The sequence below is a fragment of the Oreochromis niloticus genome, unplaced genomic scaffold (assembly GCF_001858045.2).
Source record: "Oreochromis niloticus isolate F11D_XX unplaced genomic scaffold, O_niloticus_UMD_NMBU tig00006675_pilon, whole genome shotgun sequence".
NCBI classification, from domain to species: Eukaryota; Metazoa; Chordata; class Actinopteri; order Cichliformes; family Cichlidae; genus Oreochromis; species Oreochromis niloticus.
In genome coordinates, this window is record NW_020328118.1 from 174,067 (window position 1) to 192,645 (window position 18,579).

The 18,579-nt window shown below is 42.0% G+C and overlaps 2 long non-coding RNA genes across 2 annotated transcripts; both read right to left on the minus strand.

The window, feature by feature from the left end:
• Positions 1 to 1,794: 1,794 nt before the first annotated feature.
• LOC109200129 (uncharacterized) lies at positions 1,795 to 13,114 on the minus strand. The gene is made up of 3 exons (XR_002060343.1): positions 13,020 to 13,114; positions 12,272 to 12,445; positions 1,795 to 1,837 (listed from the first exon to the last, which is right to left on the minus strand). It is a non-coding gene; the product is annotated as an uncharacterized LOC109200129 (long non-coding RNA).
• Positions 13,115 to 16,402: 3,288 nt separating this feature from the next.
• Positions 16,403 to 17,253, minus strand: LOC109200130 (uncharacterized). The gene is made up of 3 exons (XR_002060344.1): positions 17,209 to 17,253; positions 17,023 to 17,124; positions 16,403 to 16,445 (listed from the first exon to the last, which is right to left on the minus strand). It is a non-coding gene; the product is annotated as an uncharacterized LOC109200130 (long non-coding RNA).
• Between the last annotated feature and the right edge of the window lie 1,326 nt (positions 17,254 to 18,579).

Genomic DNA, 18,579 nt, shown 5'->3' on the forward strand with positions numbered 1-18,579 from the left:
CCAACTCTTGAGCCACGATCGCCCCTAAATCCTGGTAGCTCTGCAACCATGTAAGCTAGAGCAATAATTTTTTTTTCATATGAAACCGGAGGAGTTGTACTTACATCTTATGCCATCAGCTTGTCCTAGGTCACGGTTTCCTTCCACATATAGCTTTGCAAAAACTGCATAAAAAGCGCTTGCAGCAACAAAAACATAATATTCCAGAAACATGCTTTGCCGATCTGATCAGCTGTTCATAACACTTCCTACGTTGGAATAGACGTCAGCGCGAACTTTCACATGTCCGCCATTACCTGCCAGAAACCGGAAGTGACGTCATTTTCGCGGAAATGTAGTTTTTTTTACTATCAGGGCCTCAGAGCCTATACTGGTGTTTTTAAAAGTTATCTTTGACTTTATGACTTTCTGTGTCGTTTCTGGGATGCTTAGAACTCAAATTGCACTGCTGGAAATAGTTTATTTTGATGCATATGCTGCTTTTTTGCAAATTTGCACTATAATATTTATTTTCGTTTTTCCTGCAGTATATAAAAAGTGGTGTATTTCAAAAATAAAACTATGAAGACACTCAAAATAAATTTCCTATGGTGGGAAACTATTTTGTGCAACTTTTTTGTATTCACAGTTTTGAGGGATAAGCCTCTTAAATTTCTCTAACTAGAAATATATGTTAAAAAAACAAAAACGATTTTCAATTTTTTTGTAGTTTATTGCACTTTTTTGCAATTTATGTAATTACTATGCACTGAATGCATACATATTATTAAAATTTGGGCTATAATGGTTGTATTGATGTATATCAACTTGAAATGCTCCCAAAATTGGCACTACAGCATGTAAAAATATAATATAAGCTCTGGCGGACTTGGTTCTATGGTAGGTCTTAAAGGGTTAAACATCATGAGGTGGAGGGTCAGGGGTGGTTTCCTATCATTTTTGCTGGGAGTTGGCAACCCTATTAGTTAAGTTGTTTAATATTTCCACTAAGTACTCTTTAAAATACCAGAATGGGAAGGATGGTGCAGGTTTAAGTTTATTAGATTGATCAGTAGTGCTGAACTATGAAATATTTTGGGTGCAGTGTATTTTTTGCATAGAGGTATAAAGGAATAGCTTTATTTTTGTTTTTCAAAACTTCAGTATGAACTTTCACAAAATGCAGCAAGATATTTTAAAAAACTGTTTTATTGATTATAAAATACACTATATCGGATTCATATCGATATCAACAGATATCCAAATTTATGATATCAGTATTGGACATAAAAAAAAAGTGGTATCGTGCTATCTCTAGTAAACACCCCAAATAATCATATTACCCGCTATAAGGAAGCACTTTGGCAACAATGGGGAAGAAAGACGAAAGATACAATCTTCATTTTAATAGGAAGAATCCTCTGGCAGATCCAGAAAAGGGCACAACCAGTTAGGGTCAGGGGAGGAAAACAGATCAAAAGATGCTGAGAAACACATTAATAACACCTCATGATTAAATGTAGAGAGCTGTATGAAAAGGTGTATATGAAGCGCAATACATAGAAAATTCCTGTGTCTGATTGTTTATGTCATATGTGCATGAAGGAAACAGGAATTGAAGAATTAAATTATAGAAAGAAAATGTTTCCAGCTCTTCTTCCTCTATCAGACATTCTCTCCATACCTGAGAGTGTCCAGTCTCCAGCCTGGATCCTTCAGTCCAGCCGACAGCAGCTTCATTCGTGAGTCACCTGGATGATTGTAGCTCAGGTCCAGCTCTCTCATATAGGAGGGGTTGGAGCTCAGAGCTGAGGCCAGAGAAGTACAGCCTTCCTCTGTGATCAGACAGCCTGACAGACTGCAGACAAAAGAAAATGAATAATAATAATACAATTTATTTAAAATTACCTTTTAAAACAACAAGGACACTGTACAGCAAATAAAAACAGGCATAAAAAAACACAAAATATACACAATAATAAGAGTAGCAGATAGAAAGTTTAAGATCAGGGATAGGTTATTAGGAGTAGTGTGAGTACAAGAAAACAATTATTACAATATGATGTGTTAAATTTGCTTAGATGAGAGGGTCCAGCAGTAGATCAGAGGCATAGGGAAGGATTTGTGATGTAAGACATGAAGAGGCCAATGGCCCAGTGGATGCAGAGTGGGGATCACAGCGTTTGTAATGGTAAATGGACTGATTCTTATATAGCGCATTTCTACTCTCCCGGAGTACTCAAAGCAGTCTATACAACATGCCTCATTCACCCATTCACACCCACAAGCACTTCTAAACTCAAGTGCAACTAATACGCATTCACACTCCGATTGATGCATCGGAGGGCAACATTGGGTTAGTATCTTGTCCAAGGATATTTGGCATGTAGCCTGGGGCAGGAATCGAACCACCAACCTTCCAAACAGTAGTTGATCTGCTCTACCGCCTGAGCGAAAGGTGGCAGAGGAGACCATATACATCATACATCATATACATATACATCATACATCTATGATGTATGATGTCATACATCATAGATGTATGATGTACATACATCTGTGTATGTACATACATACCCCTGTACATACATACCCCTGTATGTATGTAATATGTTAACTCTGTTTTGTATGTTTTCTAAAGGAAATTGTTGTAGCTTGGGTGAGAGGAGATTACTTTTATGAAAGGCAGGAAGTCACAGATACAGAGACACGCACACAGTGCTTTAACTGTTTTGACGCACCCACACGCACACTCACTCACGTGCACTCACATAGACACATGGGTACGCGCACACAGGCAGTCACATGCTCGCGCACACATACACAAACAGAGTTTGCAATACACCATGGGGGTTTTATGTTGGGGTCACTTCTATAAAACTGGTTTTAACACACAAAGAAGTGGAGATCTGCAGAGGAACACCGGCCTGGCACATCTCCCCTTCTAGAAGATGCATGCTTAACTGAAGGTGAATAAAGGTTTTTGTGAAAATGACTACTGAGTCTGGTGCCATCTCTGGATGCCGGAGGAATAAAAAGAACCGGGTTGAAACTGTTTCATAACAGTAGGCAATTTTAAACAGGTGGGTTTTGAGGTTGGACTTAAAGAAGGAATGAAGTGATGTTTCTGAGGTCTGGGGCTAAGGAATTCCAAAGTCGGGGGGCAGAGCGGCTGAAGCCCCTCAGTTAAGCAGAGGGGGAGGGAGGGTGGAGTGAGATTAGAGTCGGGTTTGGTGGAGAGGTAAAGCTGGGAGTCGTCGTCATAACAGTGAAACTGAATATTATATTGTGTCCAAGTGGGAGAAGGTAATTAATGAAAAGGAGGGGCCCAAGGACAGATCCCTGGGGCACCCCAGTAGACTGAGGAAAAGGCTGAGAGGTGAAGGACTTTAATCTGATGAACTGAGTGCGGTCAGAAAGGTAGGGTTTGAACCAGGCTAGTGGGGTATGAGAACATCCCACTAGTGATGGGATTTGCAGCTCTTTTTAGAGAACCGGCTCCTTCGGCTCGGCTCACTAAAAAGAGCCGGCTCTTTCGGCTCCGAACCGGCTCTTCAGGTTGTTTTGTTGCTTTAATTAATTTATTATTAACAATAATATAAAATTATGCACAAAAGGAATTACTAATGTCAAAAAAGTGGTTTTATTTATATATGTTTATATATAAATATATGTGGTGGCCCCTAGAGACAAAGCACGTACAAACTCCAAAAAGCACGTACAAACTGCAAAACACATTTCTAGCTTTAACTGAACTTCCAAAACAGAGCTACCTAAATCACTTAAATTACACAATTGTAAGCATATGTGTATTGTTTGTGTATTTATTTACGTATTTTGGAGTTTTTACGTGTTTTAGAGTTTGTACGTGTTTGTACGTCTCTAGGGACCACCATAAATATACTTTTATTTATTCACTCCACATAAAATGTAATAAATAAATCATATTGTCATGGCCCTGTGCCTCCCCGGCTAGCCCGGTCTGGCTACAAGTGTTTTTGCCTCTTTTGTCCCTTCTCTCTTCCCTCTCGTGCTCTGTGCACCACCGGGGCAGAGTTCTCTGTGAGCTCCTGCCCCTGGCTCCAGCACCTGCAAACAATCTCCTGTGATCAGCGCTCTCTCTGGCTCGGTACTTAAGGAGGTGGCTGGAGGCGCCTCGTTGCTGGATTATTGTGTAACACTCGTTAGTGTCATTACAAATCAAGCTTTCTCTGAGTTTCACTTGTGCCGCTGCTTACCTGTTCTCCTTTCCTGTGTCAGACTTCTCGCCAGCCTGAGGATCGCCATTTGGTGAGCTAAAGCCGGAGTACGAGCTAGCCTGAGCGTCCGGGAGAGATTGTACATAGCCCGTGTGTTCCTTCCCTGTGCCTGTGTCCCTGGAGACCCTCCTTCCCGTGACCTCCCCCCCACTTGTATATATTCGCACCTGGTGTCAGTTGTTAATAAATTGTGAACCTTTTGAGACGGTCTGCCTTTGAGTCTCTCCTGAGCCTGACACATATAATACAAAAACCAACTATGTACATGTCGACTTTTAACTATTTAAATTTTCAGCTTTTTCCTTTTAAACAAATTTAAAGTGAAACAACACAAAACACTGCAAACCACAACACAATTAAATATAAATTAAAATATGAAAACAGAAAGAAGATGCACATTCTCTGTCATATGGGCCTGCATCAATAAACTTTCTGAATCCTTTATCATCCGCAACTGAAAATAGTTGTGGGTAATTACTATACCTTTCTAATGTGACATTGTTGTCCTTGGCTCTCTTTCTCTCTCTCTCTCCCTCTCTCCCTCCAGCTCTGTTCCTGTGCTACTGTGAGTGTAACTACCGCCCCTCCTCCCTCTTCACAGCACAAAGCACGAGGCTCGCGTGCAGAGTGAAGCGGAAAAAAAGTTAGAGAGAGAGAGAGTGAGAAAAAGAAAAAAAAACACGGCTCGTGATAAGGAGCCGGCTCGCGTCGTTCACGTCAAAGAGCAGGCTCTAAGAGCCATTTCGTTCGCAACTGACACATCACTACACCCCACTAGTCTGTACCCCAAATCACCACTTTCGGCCAAAGACTACAGAACACATGTTATTAAAGCTTCTCTACCATAATGAAACATCTTTGAGAAAGTTGTAATTTTTTTCTCTATTTATCTATCCATTTTCTTTTCCATATCAGCGTGTATCTGAGGCAAATAGATATTGATTTGTGTTACTGAATGTATCTTAATGAGTTGAAAAACAGACCCAAAACCTTATATCCATTCTTTCAATTGACAGGTGTTGTAGATTTTTTTCCACTGCTCTAAGATTTTGCCAACATACAGGACATGTTTTTATTTCCTTTTTTAAAAACATGAAGTTTACATGTAATGAAATGTGCTATAGAAATAAAATTGCCACTGCCATGTCGTTTATTTATTTAGGTTTCCAAAGTTATTTTTGTATGAGTTATATATTTTTTAATTTTTAATTGGAGGAAGTCAGGAATGGATGAGGAGATGTCGAAAAGTCTCATCTTGTACTCAGCCTGAAACAATCAATTTCACCAGGGTGTAAGGGTTAACATGAATAAATCAAACTCCCATATATAAACATACTTTGTAAAAACCTACATAATACAGAAAAGGAATCAAACTGAAACGTTTTGTTGATTGAAGTAAATAGTTTTGAATTATGGGACAAGATAAAAGTATAATTTGGAGAAACCAAGGTTTGTACTTCCTTTTAGCCTTTGCTGTAATGTCATAGTATACCTTCCTTTCATTTTTCTGGGTTTATAGTATCACTCCTGCAATTTTTATCGGACCATTGGCAGTAGCAATTAGACAGGCTACAGTAATTAAGGACATAAAATGCAAGAATGTAAAACATAAGATCAGTCTTCATGCGGATGATGTGTTGATTTTTCTCTAAAACTCACAAACAAATCTTTCTGAGGCAGTTACACTAATGAACTCTTTTTCAGGAGTTTCAGATTATTCAATTAATTGGTCAAAATCAACAGTTCTTATGATTAATTGCTCCTTCCATAACTCTTCTTCTACCCCACTGCAATCTGAAAATATTAAATATTTAGGTATAAATGTCTCCCCTAAGCTTGCAGATTTAACTAAATTATACCAAATCCCACTCTAAAAGACAGTAGAAGGCGATCAGGCTAGACGGAAATCTCTGGGGGGGCTGGGAGGAGGAGTTGGCCATCCGATTGGGGTCTGGATTGTGGGGCCTCCCTGCTGCTGCCGAGTCGGGGTGGTCTGCTTCTTTCCACCCCAGGGAAAAGGGTAACACTACCAGGGTCTGGGTGCAGTTTCCCCCTCCAGGGGCAAGGGTACCTAGACCTGGGATTTGGAGTATGCTTGAGGAGGGTGATTGTGTGTACAGTGTCTATTTGTCTGTCTCCACGTTGGGTGAGTGTTGAGTAATTGCATATGAGAGCATGAGGGTGTGAATGGATGTTTGTATCTGTGTGTGCCTGTTTGTCTGTGTCTATATGTCAGGTCGGGTATCAGACGCCACGTCTCTAGGGACATCTCAGGCCCTCCAAGGTATGGAGGCCTATCTCCCCCCACCACTTCCCCTGCCAGTGGCAGACACCCTCAGACATCGGTGGTACCGGTGGTACTTTGTGTCCGGGGATGGGTGTCCAGGTACGCACCGGCTCACTCCTGGTGGCTGCTTGTCGGGGCCTGGAGCCCGGGGTTCGCTCGGGCCACTTCAGGGGTGGGGTGCCCTCGACCTCTCAGCCTGGGGCTCGGTCACTCTGGCACAGCTGGCTGCCGGTGGAGCTCACGGGCACGTAACTGCAACCCCCCCTGGCTTCTCCTCCGTGGCTGCCGAGTGACCTCTCATCTGGGACTCTCCTCAGCTCTTTCTGGGATAGTGCCCCTCCGTTAGTCTTCCTTGGTTTCTTGTGTTCTAAGGGCCTCTGGATGTCTGGAGCCTTGATCTCCTCCATATCTGCTTCATGCCCTGGAGGACGGGGCTATGGCTCCCCACACCCTCTAGCACAGTGTTTCTTAACCTGGGTTCGACCAAACCCTAGGGATTCGGTGAGTCAGTCTCAGGGGTTCGGCAGAGCCTCCACCGCGGAGGTCGCAGAGGTCCAGACACACCCGAATTATCGTGTAAATTTGTGATGACACACCCCCTTCTGGCCATCACTGGCTGCAGATGATCATGCCAATCAGGGTTGCAGGGAATGTAGCGCGCACAGTAGTCAACATGTGAATGTCGTGGTAGTACTTCGTGTGATTTTTTAAAACATTTTAATCCATACTAACTATGTCGGGCAAAAGAAGAAAGTGGTCGGATGAATATGTACAATATGCATTCACATGTATCACGGAACGTGATGGGAGTGAGCGTCCTATCTGCATGATTTGCAACGCCAAGTTGAGCAACTCTAGTCTCGCACCGGCAAAACTAAAGGAACACTTCTTGAATTGCATGGAGACGGGGAATACAAGAACAGAACACTTGCTGAATTCAAGGTGAAGAGAGACAGATTCGATTAAAGGCCCACTCTGCCTTTCTCTTGGATTTGTACCCGTTAACAAACCGATCCTCACAGCATCGTACGAAGTTACTTACCTGATCGCAAAGCAGGGCAAGCCACACACCATTGGTGAAACACTTGTGAAACCAGCCGCGTTAAAGATGGCAAATCTGATACTCGGAACAGCGGCCGAAGGTAAATTATCACAAATTCCTCTTTCAAATGACACCATCAGCGACAGAATAGAAGACATGAGTAAAGACATCTTGGCTCAAGTAGTCGCCGATCTGATTTCAAGCCCGGCAAAATTCAGCCTTCAGCTCGATGAGAGCGCAGACGTTGCTACTCTGAGCCAGTTTACTGTTTTTGTGCGCTATGTGAAAGATGACATGATAAAAGAAGATTTTTTTATTTTGTAAGCCTCTTACAACAACAATTAAGGCAGCTGATGTGAAGAAACTTGTGGATAACTTCTTCAGAAACAACAATCTTTCGTGGGACATGGTTTCTGCAGTTTGTACGGATGGTACTCTGTACTCTGGTTTTGGTGCGCTAGTAAAAGCCGATGCACCACACATCATTGTGACTCATTGTATTTTGCACAGGCATGCATTGGCAACAAAAACCTTGCCTCCAAAAATGGCAGAAGTATTAAAAAGTGTGGTGGAATGTGTGGAATGTGTGAACTATGTGCGAAATAGTGCTCTGAGGCACCGCATCTTCAGTGAGCTGTGTAAAGAAATGGACTCTGAATTCGAAGTACAGGGTGGGCCATTTATATGGATACACCGTAATAAAATGGGAATGGTTGGTGATATTAAAGTCCTGTTTGTAGCACATTAGTATATGTGAGGGGGCAAACTCCTCAAGATGGGTGCTGACCATGGTGGCCATTTAGAAGTCGGCCATCTTGGATACAACTTTTGTTTTTTCAATAGGAAGAGGGTCATGTGACACATCAAACTTATTGGTAATGTCACAAGAAAAACAATGGTGTGCTTGGTTTCAACGTAACTTTATTCTTTCATGAGTTATTTACAAGTTTCTCTTTGTTCACAGCCATTGACATGTTGAAGAGGTTAACACGTGAGGAGCGGATCGAAATTCTGTTGATATCTGGTGAACGCAGTGACCGGGTCATTGCAGCAGATTTCAATGCAAGACACCCTACGAGACCATCCATCTCCCATGCTACAGTTAGCAAACTGCTTGCTAAGTTTCGTGAAACTAGTTCATTGTTGGATTTGCCAAAATGTGGACGCAAGAAAACTGTCACTAATGAAGAAACATCAGTGGCTGTCCTAGCGTCATTCAGCAAGAGCCCACAGCGTAGCACTCGCCGCATGTCACTGGAGAGTGGCATTAGTCGAACATCCCTTCGGCGGATATTAGCTACTCACAAATGGCACCCTTACAAACTCCAGCTACTGCAGCATCTCAACGAAGATGACCCAGATCGGCGCACAGAATTTGCAGAATGGGCAAAACAAAAATTGGAACAGGACCCTCAGTTCACGCAGAAGATTTTGTTCAGTGATGAGGCAAACTTTTATGTGAATGGTGAAGTTAACAAACAAAACCACCGCTGTTGGTCTGACACTAACCCACATTGGATGGATCCCTCCAAGACTGTTGGAACAACAAAAGTGATGGTTTGATGTGGTATATGGGGTACAACGATAGTGGGTCCATTCTTCATCAATGGAAACCTCAAGGCCACTGGATATTTGAAATTGCTACATGATGATGTGTTTCCCTCTTTATGCACTGAAGCTGGCACGTTCCCTGAGTTTTTCCAGCAAGATGGTGCACCACCACATTATGGGTGCCAGGTCCGAGCATTCCTAGATGAACAATTTCCTGGAAAGTGGATTGGTCGTCGTGGGCCAGTTGAATGGCCCCCAAGGTCTCCCGATCTGACCCCCTTAGACTTTTATCTTTGGGGTCATCTGAAGGCAATTGTCTATGGTGTGAAGAAACGAGATGTGCAGCACCTGAAACTACGGATACTGGATGCCTGTGCTGGCATCCAGTATCCTGCGGTGTTGCTATCAGTGTGTGAAGAGTGGGAGAAGAGGGTTGCATTGACAATTCAACACAATGGGCAGCACATTGAACACATTTTATAAGTGGTCAGAAACTTGTAAATAACTCATGAAAGAATAAAGTTATGTTGAAACCAAGCACACCATTGTTTTTCTTGTGACATTACCAATAGGTTTGATGTGTCACATGGCCCTCTTCCTATTGAAAAAACAAAAGTTGTATCCAAGATGACCGACTTCTAAATGGCCACCATGGTCAGCACCCATCTTGAGGAGTTTTCCCCCTCACATATACTAATGTGCCACAAACAGGACTTTAATATCACCAACCATTCCCATTTTATTACGGTGTATCCATATAAATGGCCCACCCTGTACTTCTGTACCATTCTAATGTTCGGTGGTTATCCCGGGGACAGGTGCTGAATCGTGTTTTTGCCATGTGTGTGGAATTAGCCCTGTTTTTGCAAGAGCACCAACACTGTCATGCAGATTGCTTCAAAAATCCTGAGTTCATTCTCATTTTAGCGTACATGCCTGATATATTCGCAGCTCTCAGTCATCTCAATCAGCAGATGCAGGGTGGTGGAGTCAATATCATAGAAGAGGAAAAACACCTGAAGGCTTTTCAAAAAAAGCTAATGTTATGGAAACGACGAACAGAGAACAACAACTTCAAAAACTTCCCCCTTCTGGACAACTGTGTAAGTAAGGTCGAAGATGTGTCTGGAATCAGAGATATTTCTGTATCCACGGAACTGAAGCAAACAATTGCAACGCACTTAGATGAGCTTGCAAAGTCTCTCGACAGATATTTCCCTACAAGAGAGTCATATCCAGCATGGGTGAGACAGCCGTTCACGTTTGCTGTTGAGACAGCAGATGTCAATGATGAATACCTTGACATAATCATTGAAATTCAGCAGAGCCAGGTTCAACAGCAACTCTTCAGAACAACAACACTCTCAACGTTTTGGTGTCGACAAATGGACAAGTAACCAATTATTGCTAAGAAAGCCCTGGATTTTTTTATACCATTTGTTACAACATATATTTGCGAGCAATCCTTTTCGACGATGCTGGACATAAAACCGAAGAAAAGGAACAGACTTTTCTGTGAAAATGACACTGGCACTTGCCAAGGTGAAGCCACGCATATCTGAACTGGTCTCTCAAAGGCAACAGCAGAAGTCACACTAATTTACAGGTATGTAATTTGTTGTAAGTTCATGCATTGTGTTGGTTTTGTTCTTTGAACAAGGTGATGTTCATGCACGGCTCATTTTGTGCACTAGTAAAAAACATATCTATGGCTTGAATTTGGAAAAAAAAATACTTTTCACTAAAGAGGGGTTCGGTGAATGCGCATATGAAGCTGATGGGGTTCGGTACCTCCAACAAGGTTAAGAACCACTGCTCTAGCAGATCATTACATGAAGGAACCTGTTAAATACAAGCGTGCTCATGCTCACAGGTGTGCACAAGGGTGCTCACACACACAAACAACACCCTTTTTGGCTGCTACCTCAAAGCACACTGTGCACTGTCGATGTTACGTGCTGCACAATAATATTTAATATTTAGTATTCACTGTTATATTCACATAGATCATCGCAATGATGTTATTCATTATATTGCTCTCTGTTTTTGCTTGTTTCCCCTTTTTTCTTTCTCAACAGGTGATCCAGGTGATTGATAAATGTAATTTTTTTTTGTCTGTCTTTTTTTTGTTGTTTTTTTTTGCCCTTTATCCCCGTCCCTCTTCCCTGCCGTTTTTCTTTCCCTCTTTCTTTCTCCCCTTTCTTTTCCCCAGTCAAGTCTGTCCCGTATTTAGCAAGTGAAAATAAAATAAACAACAAAAGGTGAATCAAATGGACCATTTCGGCGAGGCTGGGATGGTCCATTTGGTAAAGTAAATCTGTTGGGACATCTTTCTTTGCCTTTAGACAATAATTTTGATGGCAAAAGAACCAAACGGGACAGGCATAAAAAAAAAGAAAGAAAGATGGAAATCTCTACCCATATCACTCATGGGTCACAGCAATAATGATGGTCTTGCCAAAACAAAAAAATTTATTTTAATGATCCCGAGTAAACATCACAAGACTGGTTCAGATCTCTGGATTCGCATATTTCCAAATTTCTTTGGAAAGATAAACCCCTGGGTATCTGCTTAAAAATGGGCCTGTCACAGGGCTAACAGATAGAGACAAACAACCATTCGCACTCACATTCACACCTGTGGGAAATCTACAACGACCAATTAACCTAATCCCACTAACTGCATGTCTTTGGACTGTGGGAGGAAGTCGAAGTATCAGTAGAGAACCCACACAAACACGAGCAGAACAATCAAACTCCACACAGAAATGACCCAGTGTTGGAATCAAAATCAGGACCTGACAACCTCTGTGCTGCTGTAAAAAAAAAAAAAAAAAAAAAAAAGGTTTGAAGTACTTTTGCTGCAATCCTGTATGAAACAGTTTGTAGCAATGAAAAGAAAATGATATGTTATAAATCCAAAATATCTGAAATCACTCAGCACACTAGTGGTCAAAAAGCACACTATACACAAATGTTCATGCTCAATGTTTTTTTAAATGGATATGGAAATCAATAAATAAAATTTGTATAATTCAGAAACTAATACACCTAAATATTAACAAAAGGACAAATTGAACAATGCTTTTGTTTGGTCGATAGTATAATCCAGACCAATTCTTTAAATTAATGAAAAAAAAAATTAATCCTCACCTGAGAGATTTCAGTGAAGAGTTTGGACTCTTCAGTCCAGCAGATAGAAGTTTTACTCCTGAGTCTTGCAGGTCATTGTTACTCAGGTCCAGTTCTCCCAGACTAAAACACTTAGAAATGAGAACTGAGCGCAGAGCTTCACAGCTTCTCTCTGAGAGGTTACAGCCAGACAGTCTGAAATCAATTATATTTGTGATCAAATTAATTTTGAATGAATTAATTACTAATGTCAACTTAGGACAAGAATAACAAATAATACCATGGCTGCCTCATAAATAAGAATACAACTTGTAATGCAAGCATAGAAAAAAAAAAAAGAAATAACATAAAACTTGGTTTGAAACAGCACAGTCACACCTCTGTATCTGTTGCAAGCAGGGAGCTATCATTTTAAGTGATTATAGATCAGTACCCACTGAAGCAGGCATTCATACTTTCCAAATAAAATATCTCTGATTGTTGTTGGTAGATAGAGTTAAAAATAGTCCTTAATTATCACGTACTGAACCATGATGCAGCTACCCGTCATCCTCTGTTGGAAACAAACTGCTTTAACTCCTTTCAGGGATTTTTATTATTTCCTTTTTATTTATATTAGTTTTTGAAGAGTTAAAAAAAAAGAGCTGTGGGTCCACTTTGATAAGGGTTACATCCACTAATGTTTTAGAAATCCTAAGATTTCTGCTGCGGTAAACTGTACAAAACATAAATATTTAAGCAATAAAAGTGTGCAGAGATGCATACATACAGGGCTTTGTTAGAGGCTTTCACCACTGGCAGCAGCTTTAGAAGAGCCTCCTCTGAAGCAGAATATTTCTTCAGGTCGAACACATCCAGATCTTTTTCTGATGTGAGTAAGATGAAGACCAGAGATGACCACTGAGCAGGAGACAGTTTATCTGTGGAGAGACGTCCTGATCTCAGGGACTGTTGGATCTCCTCCACTAGAGAACGATCATTCAGTTCATTCAGACAGTGGAACAGATTGATGCTTTTCTCTGCAGACAGATTCTCACTGAGCTTGTTCTTGATGTACTGGACTGTTTCCTGATTGGTCTGTGAGCTACTTTCTTCCTGTGTCAGAAGGCCTTGTAAGAGATTTTGATTGGTCTGCAGTGAAAGACCCAGGAGGAAGCGGAGGAACAAGTCCAGGTGTCCATTTTGGCTCTGTAAGGCCTTGTCCACAGCACTCTGGTAGAAGTGTTCCTCTGCAGATGCTCCTGTTTCAGACTCCTTGGAGGTCGTTTGTTGTTCTTCCAGCAGATTGACTCCAGAGTTGATGAAGGTCAGATGGACATGAAGAGCAGCCAGAAACTCCTGAACACTCAGATGGATGAAGCAGAACACCTTGTCCTGGTACAGTCCTCTCTCCTCTTTAAAGATCTGTGTGAACACTCCTGAGTACACTGAGGCTGCTCTGATATCGATGCCACACTCTGTCAGGTCTGATTCATAGAAGATCAGGTTTCGTTTCTGCAGCTGATCAAAAGCCAGTTTTCCCAGAGACTCCATCATCTTCCTGCTGTCTGGACTCCAGTGTGGATCCGTCTCAGCTCCTCCATCATACTTGACCTTCTTCACTTTAACCTGAACCACCAGGAAGTGGATGTACATCTCAGTCAGGGTCTTGGGCAGCTGTCCTCCCTCTCTGGTTTCCAGCACATCCTCCAGAACTGTAGCAGTGATCCAGCAGAAGACTGGGATGTGGCACATGATGTGGAGGCTTCGTGATGTCCTGATGTGGGAGATGATCCTGCTGATCTGCTTTTTATCTCTGAATCTCTTCCTGAAGTACTCCTCCTTCTGTGGGTCAGTGAACCCTCTGACTTCTGTCACCATGTCAACACATTTTGGGGGGATCTGATTGGCTGCTGCAGGTCGTGTGGTTAGCCAGAGGAGAGCAGAGGGAAGCAGGTTCCCCCTGATGAGGTTTATCAGCAGCACATCCACTGAGGTGGACTTTCTAGGGTCAGTTAGGATTGTAGTTTTGTGGAAGTCCAGAGGAAGTCGACACTCATCCAGACCATCAAAGATGAACACAACCTGGAAGTCTTCAAAGCTGCAGATTCCTGCTTCTTTGGTTTCAGTAAAGAAGTGATGAACAAGTTCCACCAAGCTGAACTTTTCCTCTTTCAGCACATTCAGCTCTCTGAAAGTGAATGGAAATATGAACTGGATGTCCTGGTTGGCTTTGTCTTCAGCCCAGTCCAAGGTGTATTTCTGTGTTAAGACTGTTTTCCCAATGCCAGCCACTCCCTTTGTCAGCACTGTTCTGATTGGTTCATCTCTTCCAGGTGGGGCTTTAAAGATGTCTTCTTTTGTGATTATTGCTTCTAGACTATCTGGTTTCCTGGATGCTGTTTCAATCTGTCTGACCTCATGTTCATCATTGACCTCTGCAGTCCCTCCCTCTGTGATGTAGAGCTCTGTGTAGATCTGATTCAGAAGGGTTGGGTTTCCTGCTTTAGCGATGCCCTCAAACACACACTGGAACTTCTTCTTCAGAGCAGATTTAAATTCATGTTGATGCAACTGGAAGTTCCTATTGCAGTTTCCTGAAGGACACACACACACACACCCAAACACACACACACTCAAGGATTTATCAATTGCATGTGAATGTATTTTTTTTCTACTTCTTGAGACATTTTTGAATGTTTTATCAGCCTAAATATTTAGAGAATGATTCTCACTTCTTAGCAAATGCTCAGCAAACTTATTCTGCTTCATTTTCTTCAGGAAGTCCACTGTAATTGTCACAAATGCTTTTCTCTGTTCTTCATCCACACTCTGTAATACATCTTCATCCTCACATTGACTCTTGAAACACTGTAGGTCATCTGGACTGAGGTCTCTCTTGATATTCTTCAGCTCGTTCTTCACAAAAGCGATGATTTTGTCCTCTAGTATCTGGAATAGAATATTTTATGAATGACCCAAGAGCTTTTCTCACACAGGAGAGAAAAGAAGTACATAGGATGAGGTACATTTCCGAGAATGAGTTTAACTAGGTGCAATATACATAATACCTGAATGAATGAAGAAGTGGGAAAAGGTAAAATCCACATTTCTTCAGGACATTTTCCACATCTAATTTCCATCTAATTGCTATCTATCTATCTATTGCTCTTAAATCTAAATGTTGCCACTAAAAGTTATCACTCATGTTGTTCATAAGAATACGTATCAAACACACAAAATTATAAGGATGCTATATGTCCAGCTAAATATTATGGAACATTTGTCAGATCTGGTGAGGTGAAAACTAGATCTCATTTCTCTACTATAATAGTGTCTTTCAGTCTCCTGAAATTTTCATCCACAGTGTCACTGCACTGTGCAGTGTAATATTTTTATGCCCCTTTTCAGTACTTTAATTTTTACGATCACTCAGCAGCTGGCTCTAGGTAATCCATATAATATATTGTTTGAACATACACTGTTATTCAGAGCTGAATAGCCTAGATGTTTCTCTTGATAATGATCTAAACTTTGAAATACTTATCAATAATATTACTTGGTCATAATATTTCCAACTACATATTATTAGTTATCATTCTGCTAACAGTACTGCCATTCTTGTACAAGCTCTAGTTATATTCCATATGGATTATTATAATTTATCCTTTCTAGATTACCACACAAATGTCTCCATAGATTTCAGCTGGTGCAAAATCATTACCAGAATGCCCTCCATAGAAACCATTACTACTGTCCTTCAACCACTTCACTGGCTTCCTCTGAGTTATCATATTGATTTTAGATTCTGCTTCTTACTTTTAAAGCCTCCACAAACTCCTACCTCCATATCTGATGTTCTGCATATCACCACCGCATCCTGTACTCTGGGCTCCTCCTCCTCTGCTACTGTTATTTTCCCATCTGCTCACATTAGCCTCCAGTGTCCACTGGTACATTTCCCCACAGAACATTTGCAACATTAGTGCTCTTCCTCTATTTTAGGTAGTCTTAAAACACATCTTTTTAAGCTTACTGTTTCCTGATTAATTTTTTGATTTTTTTGATTTAGTTATTTATTTATGGGCAATGTATTTGCCGTTTAGTAGAGAAAGTAGTTGTTGTACATGTACAGACCATAAATATGGAGTCCAGCTGTGTTTGATGCTGCTGAGCAGACTGACCACTGGGAACCTCTGAGCTCTGCTGGTCCACTCTGTGGAGGAACCATGAGGAGTCAGAATAATACAACAAAACATTGCAATGTGAAACGCAACTTGCTGTTCCTTTACACTCAAAAAAACACATTTTTTTAAATTAAATAAATAAAACAGAAAATCCCACTTGATAATGTCTGTAGCTCTGATGGTAGCATATTTGACACAAAGACATTGTTTCAGTTCTCTTTTCTTCACATTCTCTTGTTTTTGTAATATTTCTATCCCTATCTGAACATTAACAACATTGCAACTCCAATCACTCTAAACATCCAAACTCTGATAACAGTGATATTTGTTTTGTATAAATAATGTTTAAAAAATAGCTATTAAAAATATGAACAACTAAATATTCAGTGTACTCAAAGAATGACATAACTTTCTGCTTTAGCTCATGCTAAAAAATATATTTATTCATTTTTCACTTCCTTTTTGCTGAAGTGGATTTTTAGTTGTTTAGGAACCAAAGGCTTGTTTTTAGGAGACAGTTTAAATGGGATTGAGGGAATGACGTGTTTGCGCTGCAGAACAACATCAAGCAGTTAATTCAATGAGTTCATGTTACTAACAGCTCACCTCTCTGCAGCAGACAGAGGCTCGGATTTAAAACCAACAGGCATATCTTTAGACCCGTCACTCTTTAAGGACACAGAGCTGGGTGGAGGTCCAGGTGGGTTCCTGTGAATAATGATGGAGCAGTGATGTGAGTGCTGAGCTGTGACATGGAGAAGAGTCATGGACAGTTAGAGATGGTCATCTCACCTCTGAGCTTTGGTCTGGCTCTCATGTTCCCCACACAGAGTGCTTTTAGAGGGAGGGGCTCCCTCCTCTCTGTCCTCACACTGATCCATGCTGCTCAATTCAGCTCACACACACTTTCTACCTTCACCTGCAGAGGAAACACTAATCATTCATGTGCACATCAACTGAAATCCTCCTTTCCATCATGTGTGCTGTCCAAATATCAGCTGCTTCTTTCCTGCTTCATTGGTGTCAGCTGAATGCAGTCAGACAGCAGTGTGAGGCAGTGGAAGCTGCCATCAGCTGTGGAGTGCCAAACAGACTCAGATTTCAAGATAAGGAGCCACACAAAGCCACACAAAAGCAGCCATTAGATACAGAAAGACTGATTTCATAAGGGGAACTGCTTATTGAGGGGAAGCCAAGAAAGGAGAACACAAGAATGGTACATGGTAAATGGCCTGTATTTGTATAGCGCTTTACTGGTCCCTAAGGACCCAAAAGCGCACATCCAGTCATCCACACATTCACACACTGATGATGGCAAGCTACATTGTAGCCACAGCCACCCTGGGGCGCTTTGACAGAAGGTCTCTCCTCTGTCTCACATCATACATCCATCCATTCGCTTCCGCTTATCCTTTTCAGGGTCGCGGGGGGCACTGGAGCCTATCCCAGCTGTCATAGGGCGAGAGGCGGGGTACACCCTGGACAGGTCGCCAGTCTGTCGCAGGGCCAACACACAGGGACAGACAAGCATTCACACTCACATTCACATTCACTCGCACATTCACACCAAGTGGCAATTTGGATTATCCAATTAACCTATCCCCACAAGCTGCATGTCTTTGGATGGTGGGAGGAAGCACCCGGAGGGAACCGACGCAAACACGGGGAGAACATGCAAACTCCACACAGATAGACCCCGGCCTGATGGTGGAATTGAACTCAGGACCTTCTTGCTGTGCGGCAACAGTGCTAACCACCATACCACCGTGCTGCCCATCATATTCATAAAAATATTTTTTTTAAGATGCCGGTTATTTTCAGTCAAGGAAAAATTAGAATTTCAGTCTAAATTTTTAACCTTGTGTCGTCAGATTTAAAGTGAACTTAATCTTGTCCCACGCACCTGCTCGTCTCGCCTGCCACAACCCAGCCAGAGGTCGACGCCACGTACCTGCTGGCCTTGCCATACCTCAGCCTGAGGACGACGCCTCGCCTGGTCCTGCCATGCCAGCTGGAGGTTCAGCCGTGCCCATCCAGCATTCCGCAACGTCTGCTGCAGCGCCACCACCTGGTCCACCACCTGCAGCCGCCGCGCCTGGTCTGGTCTCGCCCAAGCCAGAGGTCGTCGCCACGCCTGGTCTAGTCTCGCCCAAGCCACGTCCA